The sequence below is a fragment of the Microcebus murinus genome, chromosome 9 (assembly GCF_040939455.1).
Source record: "Microcebus murinus isolate Inina chromosome 9, M.murinus_Inina_mat1.0, whole genome shotgun sequence".
NCBI lineage: Eukaryota > Metazoa > Chordata > Mammalia > Primates > Cheirogaleidae > Microcebus > Microcebus murinus.
This window is the reverse complement of record NC_134112.1, coordinates 75,860,548-75,872,998: the sequence shown is the minus strand read 5'-3', so window position 1 is coordinate 75,872,998 and position 12,451 is coordinate 75,860,548. Positions and strand designations below refer to the sequence as shown.

The 12,451-nt window shown below is 33.8% G+C and overlaps 1 protein-coding gene across 9 annotated transcripts in view; it reads left to right on the top strand.

Annotated features, from left to right (window-relative positions):
• CADPS2 (calcium dependent secretion activator 2) overlaps positions 1-12,451 on the top strand; it is a 454,741-nt gene that overhangs the window by 268,488 nt on the left and 173,802 nt on the right. The window lies entirely within an intron of this gene.

Sequence of the window (12,451 nt, the reverse complement as noted above, 5' to 3'; positions counted from 1 at the left end):
CCATGGTCTGTGCCCTCATGCAGCTTGCAGTCTTGTGCTGGAAATGGACATTAGTCAAATAATCCTCAGGCCATGACAGAACTGTGGAAGTAATATCCACATAGTGAGTACTATATGTGATGATGGAATATGACCTAATTAGGGAAGTCAGGGAGTTCCACTCTGAGAAAATGATAGTTGAGCTGAGGGTATGGGAACAAATTTAAAAAACTAAAACAGTTTAAAGTAAGTGTTGGAAAGAGATGCAATTATACATGCATGGGACGGATGGGGTAGGACAGACGATATGCAAACAACTGGAGGAGCAGTGAGAACCCAGAGAGTATTTGTACAGAGTGCTTGGTGCCAATGTAAGCCAATAAAAGTACAAAAGGATCTTAGCACAATGTTTACAGGTGATAGCAGTCACAGAAATATCTGTGACCAACTAATATATCCAAAATTCAAGAGCAGAGTGTCAGACGAAGATTAGCAAGAACAAGAGCAAAGCTGAGTATATGACAGGGTAGCAGTCTGGGGTATTAGACAACTTATCAAAAGAACTACAGTCACATGCCACATAATGGTGTTTCGGTCAATGACAGATTGCATATAGGACAGTGGTCCCATGAGATTATAATACTGTATTTTTGCTGTGACTTTTTTATGTTTAGATACAAAGATACTTGGCCTTGTGTTACAGTTGTGTATAGTATTCAGTGGAACAACATGCTATACAGGTTTGTATTACAAAATAGGATATACCATACAGCCTAGGTATGTAGTAGGCTGTACCATCTAGGTTTGTGTAAAGACGCTATAAGTTTACACAATAATGAAATTGTCTAACAATGCATTTCTTAGAATGCATCCCCTTGAGAAGTGATATGTGACTGTACTTAAGCACAAGGGAGCAGGGCAGGGACTGAGACACTGAAGCCAAGGTATGATGTCAGAGCTGGGATAACACCAAGGGTATCTTTGCTCAGTCCTTTAAGTCTTGAACCAGAACTCCATGATCCTCCTTGACTACAGGCAAACATAAAAGTGAAGTTCAGGTGACATGGTTTAGGTAAAACAAGGCTGTTGGGAAGGGAAATTGGTGAAACATGCTGAGTATCAAGAGGAATTTAAATACCTTTGTAAATAAGCCACATGGAGATGTTATTTAAAAGATTGACACTGTTTGTTTTCTAAATATCAGAGCTCTCCTAATGTCTTCACTAAGACCAGAGAGCAACATTACAGGAAAGGAGGACTTTCAGGAATCAAACACAATTTATGGAGATCATGATCCAAAAGTAATAACTCTTTCTTCTTTTCAAATATATATCTGTTAACAATTCCTAGTAAAAATATGTTAGAGTGAAGATAATATTTATGACTACAATATTAGTTAATTCCAAACAGAATGTAAAAACTCAGTTATATAATTATATTGCTTAAAGATTCATTAATGGTAATCTAAACCAACTAATTTTCCAAAGTGTGGGCCAGATACTATCACTCCTACAAGATGTTCTACGAAAAACATTCCATACCTTTGGAGACCCTACCTCTCCCAGCCTCAATAGCCATTGCACGCATCTGCTATGGGCTCTCAGAAGTCCTCACATACAGAACTTGTTTAGCCTTATTTAACTCAATATTTCTCACATTTGTCCACCAAACCTATTCTGTTTCTTCATGATTCCTTATATCCAGATGATCCAAGGCATACACTGTGGAAAACACAAAATCCCTAACTCTCTGCTTAATGATTTTTTTTTAGGGTATATATATCTGCGGTCCCCAACCCCTGGGCCGCAGACTGGTACTGGTCCATGGCCTATCAGGTACCAGGCCTCAGAGCTCCACCTCCCCATCCCCCTGCTGCCCCTGCCATCTGTGGAAAATTTGTCTTCCTGGAAGCTGGTCCCTGGTGCCAAAAAGGTTGGGGACCACTGGTATATAGTTTATAAAAATAGACATTTTTTATGTGCTTGTTTCACTTGAAATCCTCAACATGAAGAAGGTAAACCAGATGGCTCCATTTACAGAAAAGGAAACTGAATCCTAAAATATTTGTGTTAATTCAGGACTACCTGTATTATATATAATGTTAATGTTTGATCATTGTGCTTTCCTTTGGGAATATTTTGCCTTAAAAGAGAAAGTATTTTCAGTGGTAAATATGATATAGTTTCATACATGCATAAAAGCCTCTGTTAAAGCTTTTGTTTCTTGCCAAACCTTTTGCATTTTCAAGGCAAAAAAAGCTTAATGGAGTATCTCAGAAAAATGTCTAGGGTTGCATAAGTAAGTATTTCCTTTTCATTATTGACTGTTCCGAGCCCTTTTGCCATCTGGTGCAGAATGCCTTCCCCTTTGGAATGTGTCATAGCCTTATCCCCAAAGACATTCTGATTTTCACAGCCTCTGCCCTCTTCCTAAGGGATAGAGTCATAGACCTGATTCTATACAAGTTTGCCTGCTTGGGGTAGAGGGAGCTGCACAATATACTCTTTGGACATTTTTTTCCTTATATTCTCTTCTGAGACATTTTATAATCAGCTTGGAAACTCCACTGACTTTGAAGAAAAACCTGAAATGCTTTAGAAATAAGCCTTTTGTGGTAGACTATATCGAGATAATGCATCTATTAAGCAATTTACCCATTCCACAGTGTATGCATATTTCAGAATATGTACACAATAAATATATATATTTTTGTCAATTTAAAAAATAAAAAATAAGATCCTAACATATTTATATAATTTTATATATCAATATCAGCATCAGTGAGATCATGAATCATTAAAAATTATATATCAAGTTCTTATTTATGCTAATGGTGATATAAAAGAATGATGACCAGTCATCAGAGATAAATATCAGGAAAACTGCCTTGTTAATAAAAGTTTGATTTAGTTTGCTTGTTTGGCTTACATTTATGTGCTTAAAACTATTTTTCATAGAACTACTTAAAAATTCTTTTCCCCAGTTTACTTTTGTTTCTAGGTGACAGTGCATTGACATTTATTTTAGTACACCCCCTTTAAGAATGATCAGTTGTAAAATGCTGGTGATGGTGCAGAGAACAGGAATTCATATACTGTTAGAGGAAATGTAAATTAGTATAGCCATTATGGAAAACAGCATGGGAGTTTCTCAAAAATTTGAAAATAGAACTAGCATAAGATCCAGCCATCCCACTACTGGGTATTTATTTTATAAAAAAATAAATAAATAAAATCAGCATATCAGAGGGATACCTGTACCCCCATGTTTATAGGAGCACTATTCTCAATAGCCAAGATATGGAATATATGGAATCAACCTAAGTTTTCTATCCACAGGTGAATAGATAAAGAAAATGTATATATACACAATAGAATACTGTTTAGTTACAAAAAAAGAATGAAATCTTATCATTTGCAGCAACATGGATTGAACTGGAGGTCATTAAGTAAAATGAAATAAGCCAGGCTCAGAAAGACAGATATCTCATGTTCTCACTCATATGTGGGAGCTAAAAAGGTTGATCTCAAGGAGACAGAGAGCAGAATAATAGTTACCAGAGGCTGGAAAGGGTTTGAGGAGATGGTGAAGAAAGGTTGGTTATAGAGGAATAAGTTTTAGTGTTCAGTGGCAAAATAGGATGAAGATATTGGGTTTCAGGGTCTGAAATGTTGGTTCTTGGCACGCTTATGGCTGAAGAATGAGCAGATGCACCAAAATAAGGCAAGTACGAAAATGAGGTTTATTGAGAAGAGAAAGATAGGATTGTAGGGCAAGAGCAAGATATAGATTTACAGAGTGTGATACATACACCACAGATGATGACCAGACCCACTGTTACAGCAAAGGGAGAGCAAAAGGAAGGGTTTGCTTATGGTCTGGGTCTATTATAGTGCCCGGATGGGGACCTCCCTTGTGACTCAGACATCATGATGGAACCACCTTGATTGGACAGTTGGGAGTTCCATGACTTGAGTCTTATTACACATACGGATGTCCCATGAGCCTTTCTGAGAGTCCATTTGTGGGGGGTGAATTGCAACAGTACCCACTTTCATTCCTAGGAGACCCGGAATCCCTCACTATCTACCTAACAACTATAGCTAACAGTAATTTATTGTATATTTCCAAATAGCTTGATTTGAAGAAGTGTCCCCAACACAAAGAAATGATAAATATTTGAGGTAGTGGATTTCCTAAATAACCTGATTTTAGCTTACATACTGTATGCATTTATCAAAATATCACGTGTACTCTATAATAAATACAAATAGTATGTATCAATAAAGATTTTTTTAAATAAAAGGAATTCATCTTTGACCAAAAAAATAATAAGTTGTAGTTCTTGATTGATGTCTTATCTGAGGAGTGGAATGGGTTTTTATGTTCTTTTTATCTTGACAGTTTTCCTCTATTCATTTTCTAGATTATGTTATGACAAGCCAAATTTAAGATAGTTTTTATACTTCAAGCTGTGATACTTATTTGATAATGCTGATATGAACAGAGACTTACCTCAGATTTAGCTGAGATTTAACTAGCAGAAGGAGGAACTTCTCAGGAAAAGGAAGAGTGACAGTTTTGACACTACCGATTCTTTAAAACGAGATACCTGAAATAAGTACAGAACTCTATATTTTATTTAAGTTTTCTGTTGTAAGTCTCCTGTTTCTATAGCACAAAAATTTTAAGTTCTTGCTCAAGAGTGGGATTTTTTTGGTTTTTCTTCAGTTATAATTTCTCTCAAAATGTTATATAGTTTTGTTCGATGAGGATCGTTTCTGCACATGCCCACCTCTCTTGTGCTCTTTCCCATAAGAATTCAGAAAGTATAAAAGCCAACTGGGAAGTATTTACTTTTAGGCTTCTTAATGCCTAGATCACGATGTTGTCTTGAAGCAGTTTCTTTTTTCATACTTACCTGAAACAACAACAACAACAAAAACGGGTGAGGGAGTGGCTTCCTAATCTTGTGGGGTTAAATAAAAGAATGTAGTGAAAGGAAGATGCCTTTTATGCAAGCAGTAGAGAACTTGTAGGGATGACTGCAAGTGCCTGAGGGCATTTGGTCCCTATTGGTTTTCACTTCAAATGCAATGGTGCCCACAGATAGCCTGTATTGTTGTCAGTTAAATGGGATCACGAGTGTCTGAAAGGTGTTTGAGAATGAACCGAAAATCATTTTCACAAGTGGATGATTACTTCTGCCACATGTTAACCGAACTCTATCAGAATGGCCCAGATTTTTGAGCCTGCATTAATTGCTCTTTCAACCTTGACTGAGGTTTCTCTTATGAAAGCCCTTTTCCAGGACTAAACTACTCTATATATTGATTTTTTTTCTTTCTGTATTTTCCCTTGAAAAATGAAAGCTTGTAGAAGAAAAGGCTTTATCATTCAACATGTAGATTGATTGTTGCATTTCTTTGAATAAAAAGCTAGACTCATAAGTGATCTGCCAAAAGTAATAGTCTTTTTTTTCAAGGACCGAATAGTTCCCATCTTCTATATACACAATTATGTTTTTGAAATATTCATTAGTGATGATTTTTCATCATAAAGTAAAACCATGAACTCTCACAGCATGGACCCAGTGCAAATAAATTGTCATATTCTCCTTTCTATTAGAACTGTAAACCATCACTCTAATTGAAACTAAACTACAATATTTAGTAATGTGTTTGGAGAATTTTTGTGTGTTGAAGTATTCTTTCAACAGTCTTCAAGTTAGGTTTTATAAAGTGCTTTTAAAGTGTTTGGAGAAATGAGTTCTTTATTTCATGTTACCATTTTCTCTTTCAGATATGACATAGTTAGAGAATATTAGTGATGTCTTCACTATTACTAGAATAGTACAGGACATATAGTTCAAACATTGTGTTACGAAGGTGACTTAAATCTTAACTTTTAAAACTAATCAGAAAATTAGTTCTTAAAATTTTATCAATTTTTGTGATTAGATAATATACAATATTTATAGAAAAATGGCTTAATAGGAAAACTCATTTCTAAGAAGTTTTGACTTAAATGAAGACAAATCACAGAATATTACATGTGAATCTGTTTTTTTAAAACATTCAAAAAGGTAGTGTGTAAAAATAAGCATTTGAAATAGTTTTATTTTATAAGCATTACAGTATTGAGAGGAAATTTAAATTGTCTATTTGAAATTCAACAACAAAAAGCTCAGTAATTATGCTGATTTTTGTTTTGCTTGAAATTTATTCTTACCAAACTTCACTCAATTTATTGTGAGCCATTTTATTGGTACTAGAATATATATAGTTAATGATCAGCATTTCTAAAGAAAAGTTTTTATTCCGGCCATCATTCCGATAGATTTCATAAAGACTGTTTCTGTCCATAAATGAAAGATTTTAGAAGTATATGTGGTGTATCTTCCGGCTGACTTACTAAGTTAACAAATAACTCTCTTAAGGATTGTGTTGACTCCAGAGAGGTGGTATAATTTTTAATGTAAGTATTGAGATACTCTAATGACTATATATAACTATTAAATAGAAGATAAAAAAGTAAACTCTTTGCCTTATTTGTAGTAACTATTTTGACTTACGGATTGGCTATTTCTTTAAAAAGAAAAAAGAAAAAGTAAGCAAATGCCAATTTTTTAAAAAATTTTCTCTTGTCTTTTTTCCTAATGGCATAGGAAATATTAATATCTGTACATATTCTACATATCCACATCATATTTTAATGTACAATAAAAAATCTGAAGGTTGAGTTTCTCATATCTCCGATATTTGATGATACAGTATGAACTAAGAATAATTAAAAAAAAAGTCATAGATGAATGCCATATTGATATACATTTAATTGTTTTTGTGCTTTGTTTCCTAACAAAAATTTGTATGTTTCTCTGGAGCAAATAGTGCTCTTTAGTAGAAATAACCCTAGAAGAGGGATTAATACTTTACAATTACTGCTGTGTTTATACTGATTTATGAAACCAAATGCTTCAAGGCTTTACTTTTACGTGTTAAATCCCAGCTTTGTGTCAGTGCTACTAATTTCTTTCTTCCCTAATCCGTAAGAAGAGAAGATTTTAAAGTTAAGCAGGCAGTTTTTTGTTCAAAGGGAACAACTTTTTAATACCTTGCTTAAGTTGAATGTATTGATGAAAGTAAACACTTTTAAATATTATCTGAGCAGTTATTTTTTAAATAATCCAACATACTCTAGTTACATGAATATTGTGATGCATTGGAAATATTTCAATGGAAAAAAGTATTATATTTAGTGTAAATTAGCATTGGAAATATGTGCTTGTGAAATATGTTATGTACAATAGAATATCTCTTTTATTCCCATTCAGATAATTCTTGTATCAAATTTAACTTTGGTTAGGGAATTTTTTTTTAATAGGGCCATCTGCTAATAGAGTGCTGGAGAATGTAGCATGACCATGAAAACTGCTGGTATTTGTGTTCTTTCATTTTCTGTTCATTTCTGATTTAACTAAAATAATTTAACAAAGATGAGAAAAAGCCCCACCAATAAAAGGACTGCCTTCCTTTTCAAAATAAGGTGAAAAAAAATTCGAAGTGCCCATTACAGAATGCTTCTGTCATGCTGTGTGTCCGATACTTATTTTATTGGATAACATGATAAATTGTCACATAAAACCCAGTTAAAGATGTGTTCCCAGTTTGACTGGTATTTGGTAGCTCTGATTTGCATTCACTTAAAAGAAAAACTTTTTATTTGCATTAATAATACAATCAAGAGGATGCTAGTAATGACTCAGCAGGTTACGAAGCATTCAGTGAGAAATCAGCTGCAGAGCAGACTCACTAGCAGATCTGCAGTACACTGGCCAGGTATTCTCTCTCTCCAGGGTGACAAACACATTTCTTGGATGATATTCTTCTCTGCACTTTTATTTGGTAGAATTATATTTTATAAAGTAGTAAAGTATTAATTTGTCCACGATTCAGATGACAATGAAATGTTAAAACTGAAGTTGTTGTTTTTTGTTTTTTTAAGACAAGTAAATAGCTATCAAGGATCTGTTTAATTAATGCTATTGCCACAGTGTGCCAGATAGTTAGATTTAGTCCTAGCAGCTGGACCTTTTCCTTCTGCAGCATTATGCAGTTATAATTGATTGTCATAATAATGACTCTGAGATGCTATAGGGTCCTTTGTAAATCATTAAAGAGAGATCAAATTATATTTTATGACAATTTGAAATTAAGTCAATTTATTATATACAAATTATTTAAAAATTACTTATAGATACAGATACTCTATACAAAGGATCTCAGTTTTCAATAATTAAGTATATATAAACATTGTTGTAAGTGTAATGAATAGAATCTGTTGCCTAGTAGAATATAACATCAGATTAAACATAACTTCCATATATTTTTCTGAAATAAAAATCTTTCAGGACTTAGATATCATAGAACCTAACACTGAACTTTAAACACTCACACACACAGCAGAAGAGTGATTCAACAACAATGCTAGATGGGTTAGGAGAAAGTGCACTTTGATTTTTACAGATGTTTTCTAATAAATGGATTATCTGATAGTTACCAAATAGTCAAATGATTTGGCCTCATTTTTCCTCATTCCCTCCACACTCCAACCCTTCCAAAGGTAAGGAGACCATCTATCTATAAAGAATTTAGACTGCTACAAATTTCAAAATTTGAGAATAGCCTTGAAAATCGGAAAACCCATTTAACCATGAAAGCTTATAGGAGTTCTTTACTGTGCTCAAAATAAAGAGATAAAGGCCCTTATTTTTGGTCTCTAGGTATTCAAATTAGTCATATAAGAAATACACATTTATAGAGTGATAATGACCACATCCCCCAAATATTTAATAACAGTAATTTTTTCTGATCACAGAAGTAGGTTGTGCTTTAATACATTGCTAATGGTAATGTGAAACAGGATAGCCACTTTGAAAAACAATTTAGCAGTTTCTTGTAAAGTTGATTATACACTTTCAATATGACCTAACAATCATACTCCTAGATATTTACCAAGGAAAAATGAAAATATATGCCTACACAAATACTTGTATAAAAATGTTTATAGTGGCTTTATTGATGATATCCAGAGAAGAAGAAATAACTCATATCCACTAACTAGTGAATAGAAAAATATACTGAGGTAAATTCATGCAATGGAATATTCAAGAAAAAGGAATGGACTTCTGATACTTGCAACAACATGGATGAATCTCAGAAACATTCTACTAGGTGAAAGAAGTTAAACATGAAAGGCTATATACTATATGAGTTCTAACTGTATGACATTCTGGAAAATGAAAAACTATAAGGTCAGAAATCAATTAGTGGTTGCCAGAGCTGGGGATATGAGGATAGGTTTGGTCATAAAAGGGCATGAGGGAACTTTTGGGGAAATGGAAATGTTCTATAAGACAATTGTGGAAGTGGTTACGTGACTATGTCAACACTCATCAAATTGGGCACCTAAAGCAGGTGAATTTTATTTCATGTAACTATGCCAATCACCCTTACTAAAAACATGAAAGAAGACATGGTCAATATAGAAATTGTAAAAATACAGAAAGGCGTAAAGAATATGAAATTTCATCTTTAATCTCACCAGCTGGGTATTAACTACAAGTTTAACATTTTATTGCATTTTTCTTGATTTTTCCATGCATATAATATGAACTTTTGTGACTGCTTTTTTTTTAATTATAAGATTTTTTTGATGTCATTAGTAATTCTTTTTTGGCATCATTTTTAATAGCAACCTAGTCATTCCTTACTATTTGACTCTTGTTTTTGAATATTTACTCTTAAACAATATTGATGAACTCTTTTTTTTATCTTTTCTCTTCCTTCATTTTAAAGGCATTTCTAATGTCAAGAATCTCCTTTTATACCAATGAAGAAGTATCTAGACATTGTACTTGTTACCTGATCCCAGAACTCATCTTTATGGTGAAAATATTCAGATTTTTTTGACATTAAATTTAATGTATTCTTACTCAGTATGGTTATCTTTTCCACTGTATTTTATTCATGTTCATTTTTTACATCAAAATTTTGTCTGGATAATATGAAAACTTTGAGTGCATCAACTATTATATATATTTCTATGTGGTCTTTATAACATTTACTTATGGGCTGTTAATATTTTGTTGAATATTATTTCTTTTTTCTTAGGCAAAAAACCAGTAAAACTCTTAAAACCAATAACTGTCTGGATTTTTTTGGTCACTTGTCATTTCTGTATGTGTTTGAATGAATTCTTTCTTCAGCCACAGCGTAAAATACTTCAAGGCCAAACATTCAAATGTTTACCTTGGTTCCAGTTCCAAATTCTCTTTTTTTATATAACAACATGTATGCATCCACCCACCCTTCTGCTTTCTGTATTCAGAAACCCATATATCTTCATTCCAAATTTATTCATGTGTCATTTTGAATAATGATACAGGTGACGATTCTTCCTTATGTAAGACCTTCACTGTCAGCAAGACTGGCACTGACTTACTTGTAATGTTGATGATTTGCATATCACTGTTCACTTTCACTTGTGTATAACCCAGTCTGCCAAGTGAGACACTTTGAAAGAGCTGAAAAGCAGGCTGTGGTCCTAGGCAAAGGTTATTCCAAATGTCCCCTGTGGCTCCTAGGCAGCTATTTGGCACACATCTTGCTAGTGCACTTTCATAGAGGGCATCTGTCATGTCCACAGTATCTAGTTCCTGAGGTCACTGCTGTTAACCCTGTAATAGGAGCTTGGGTGTGTGCATTTCAAGAGAGGGAAATTACATAGGAAAGACAGCAAGAGAGCAGCTAAACACCTATCACTAGAATGATAGAAGAGAAATTAGAGGTTAGAGCAAAGGTGGGGCAAAGGGTTTTAGGGGGGCCTTGAGAAGAAACAGTGAACAGGTGAAAACAAGAGCCATCGACATCTTGGCCAGTTATTAAATGAATTCACATTACATCCAAAGCCCAGATGATGATCTAAGGGTATCATGAGAGCCAAATAAAAGTTCACCAAACACTTCAGCTAGCTGCTGTGTCTGACAAAAAATATATAATTGATTTGGGCCATTTGGGTGATGCTTTCCAATGCAAGAATTTTTTTTATATTTTGATTTTTAGTAACTCCATGTTTTTTCTGATTCTGAAAATTTAGAAAACATGGAATGAAGGAAACTTAAATCAGTCATAATTTTACCATTCAAAGATGCTATAATAATATTTTGGAATTTTTTTTTACAAGTTCCAAATCATTAAGTATGTCTGTAATTTTGAATCCTGCTCTTTTCATATAACATTATATAGTGAGATATTCTCTGTGTTACTGATTTTATCAAAAACACAATTTCAGTAGCAGCATAGTATTTCTTTCTGTGAATATGCCAGCACTTATTAAATAATTCCCCTAGTAATGGGCATTTAAATTGTTACTTGTTTTCAGTAATATAAATAACACTGTTATATGTATGCACATAGTATACATATTTATGTACATCTCTATTACCTTAATCAATTCTGGAATAAAAAGGTAGGACTATTTCTGCATATTGCCATGTTATCCTACAGAAAGATGGTCTCCTGTTATATTCCCACTACTAGTGAATAAGAGTGCCTATTCATTTCACCATACCTCAGCCAATAGCCTATGTTACTGTTTTTAAGGGAGGCCAACAGTATGTTTTTTTTGTTTTGCAAAAGAGAATTATTTTAATAAGACAGAAACTAAAAATTAAAGCTAAGATTTTAGCTTTAAAATTTGTGAGAGAAAGTCTAGATATCTTAAGCCTTTAAATAAACTGTGTTAGCCACAATGTTCTTTTTTTTTTTTTTTTTTTTTTTTGAGACAGAGTCTCGCTTTGTTGTCCAGGCTAGAGTGAGTGCCATGGCGTCAGTCTAGCTCACAGCAACCTCAAACTCCTGGGCTCGAGCAATCCTTCTGCCTCAGCCTCCCGAGTAGCTGGGACTACAGGCATGTGCCACCATGCCCGGCTAATTTTATATATATATATCAGTTGGCCAATTAATTTCTTTCTATTTATAGTAGAGACGGGGTCTCGCTCTTGCTCAGGCTGGTTTTGAACTCCTGACCTTGAGCAATCCGCCCGCCTGGGCCTCCCAAGAGCTAGGATTACAGGCGTGAACCACAGCGCCCGGCCTAGCCACAATGTTCTTTTTTAATCACTTGGTATTGCATATAAATTGTTAGTTTGAATAGCTTCTGAGCTGTTAAACCTTCATTTCAGAAAAGGGGATTAACATAAATTATTGAAAAATCATTCCTTAATTTTAAAATTGGGCTTCTGTTTGTCATATTTTAAACTTCTAACAATATTTTCCACTTTTCCAAGAAGTGTGTGTGTAGTTTTGTGGCAAATTTATAAAAAAATTAATAGCTCTCTACAATAAGCTTACACTTCATTGATTAATGTCTTCTTTTTCCTTTCTGATACTTCAGTGCATCATCTTATCTT